Raw genomic sequence first — 2500 nt, 5'->3', positions numbered from 1 at the left:
TAATCTCTCCTTCCACATCCATTTATATCTCCTCCTGCTGCTCCTGCTCTTACTTATACTCCTTCTCCTACTAATACTCCTTCTCTTACTCTTACTAATACTCCTTCTTCTACTCTTACTAATACTCCTTCTCTTACTCTTACTAATACTCCTTCTCCTACTAATACTCCTTCTCTTACTCTTACTAATACTCCTTCTCCTACTAATACTCCTTCTCCTACTAATACTCCTTCTCCTACTCTTACTAATACTCCTTCTCCTACTAATACTCCTTCTCCTACTAATACTCCTTCTCCTACTCTTACTAATACTCCTTCTCCTACTAATACTCCTTCTCTTACTCTTACTAATACTCCTTCTCTTACTCTTAATAATACTCCTTCTCCTACTAATACTCCTTCTCTTACTCTTACTAATACTCCTTCTCCTACTAATACTCCTTCTCTTACTCTTACTAATACTCCTTCTCCTACTAATACTCCTTCTCTTACTCTTACTAATACTCCTTCTCCTACTAATACTCCTTCTCTTACTCTTACTAATACTCCTTCTCCTACTAATACTCCTTCTCCTACTAATACTCCTTCTCCTACTAATACTCCTTCTCCTACTCTTACTAATACTCCTTCTCCTTTTCCTACTCCTATTTCTACTCTTACTAATACTCCTTCTCCTTTTCTTACTAATACTCCTTCTCCTTTTCCTACTCCTATTTGTACTCTTACTAATACTCCTTCTCCTTTTCTTACTAATACTCCTTCTCCTTCTCTTACTAATACTCCTTCTCCTTCTCTTACTAATACTCCTTCTCCTTCTCTTACTAATACTCCTTCTCTTACTAATACTCTTTCTCCTACTCTTACTAATACTCCTTCTCCTGCTCTTACTAATACTCCTTCTCCTGCTACAAACCTTCAGCCCACAATACTTTACCTCCCCCCAGCTGTGTTGGACCAGGATTAGAGGGATCTGCCGTAGAGTTTACACACACACACACATACACACACACACACACACACACACACACAGCCATGTGTATAGACACACACACACACACACACACAGCCATGTGTATAGACACACACATACACATAAACACAAACCTATGTACGCCTATACTCATAGCCTACCTTCCTTTTTAGACCTCATCCCCTCTCGGGCCCAGTGTGTGTGGCACTCTCCTCTCCTGTTGTTTACAATGGGACTTTCCCAGCGTGGGATTCAACTTTCCCCTTGTGTTTGCATGTGTGTGACCCCAGAGGCTACCAGTGAAGACCCCTCCCCCCCCCCCCCCTGTCTCTCTCTCTCTCTCACTCCCTCACACACACACACACACACACACACACACACACACACACACACACACACACACACACACACACACACAGAGCAAGAGCCAGAGCCCAGGGCTGGGTCGAGTCATTTTCATTAATGCTAAATCCCACATCCTACACGCTGGCCTTAGCAGAGAGCTTTTGGAAATTGAGTTGTAATAAGACACCCCACACTACCAAGGTGTCTGTCTCCCTCCCTCTCTCCTTCTCTCTCTCTCTCCCTCTCCTCTCTTTCTCCTATCTCTCTCTTTTATTTCCCTCACTCTCTCTGCATCCATTTGTTCTTTTCTTGTATTCCTCAAGCAGACTTTGTTTTCCCTGTGGGGTTATATTTGCTGTCTGCCGTAGACTCTTTAGCCCACACCATACTCATGGTATCAACGTTGGTGTTTTATCAGTTCCAGGGTCAGGTGCTAACCGTGTCTATTGCCTTTCACACTTACTCACTGAACCTTCATCTGGAATCAATACTGTCCCCCTGACATAGGCCTGTCCCACTGACATACACACACACACACACACACACACACACACACACACACATACATACACACACACACACACACACACACACACACACACACACTGACATAGGCCTGTTCCCCTGTCATACAAACACACACACACACACTGACATAGGCCTGTCCCACTGACATACACACACACACACACTGACATAGGCCTGTCCCCCTGACATAGGCCTACACTGTCAGAGCTTACACAAGTTATCTTTTACATTTAACATTTACTACCAGTAATCTTCAAAAGTCAAAAACGAACGATACATGGCATAGCATACTCATGTATGGATAGCATTTAGGCTACAATCTCAGTTAGTAAGTTAGTAAGACTTTATTTATGTAGCACATTTCATACAAGAGTTGCAGTTTAAAGCGCTTTACATGAAATCAATGGCTCACCCTTCCTGCAGTTATATTACCTTATTACACGGCTCTTCTTAAAGCTGTAGAATGCTCCATTCACTTGAATGGGGCTTCCCAACGTTCTGCGGTCAGTTATTAACCGATACCTGACCGTTGCTATGCAATAATGACCGCTGTCAAGGAAAGTGGCCTTTTTGCCTCTGATTCACGTCTTTCGTAGCACTCCGCAAGTATTCTGGTAACTTATCAATGGAGTTTCAGTGGACGGTTGAGCAGCTGTGT

General features: G+C 43.0%; 1 protein-coding gene across 6 annotated transcripts in view; it reads left to right on the top strand.

Moving 5' to 3' along the window:
• The window catches only part of gbf1 (golgi brefeldin A resistant guanine nucleotide exchange factor 1), a 102703-nt gene that overhangs the window by 54772 nt on the left and 45431 nt on the right, over positions 1-2500 (top strand). The gene's annotated exons all lie outside the window — the stretch shown is intronic.

The sequence above is a fragment of the Sprattus sprattus genome (assembly GCF_963457725.1).
Source record: "Sprattus sprattus genome assembly, chromosome: 12".
NCBI classification, from domain to species: Eukaryota; Metazoa; Chordata; class Actinopteri; order Clupeiformes; family Clupeidae; genus Sprattus; species Sprattus sprattus.
Note: the sequence above shows the minus strand (reverse complement) of the source record. Positions and strands in the feature narration are given on the sequence as shown.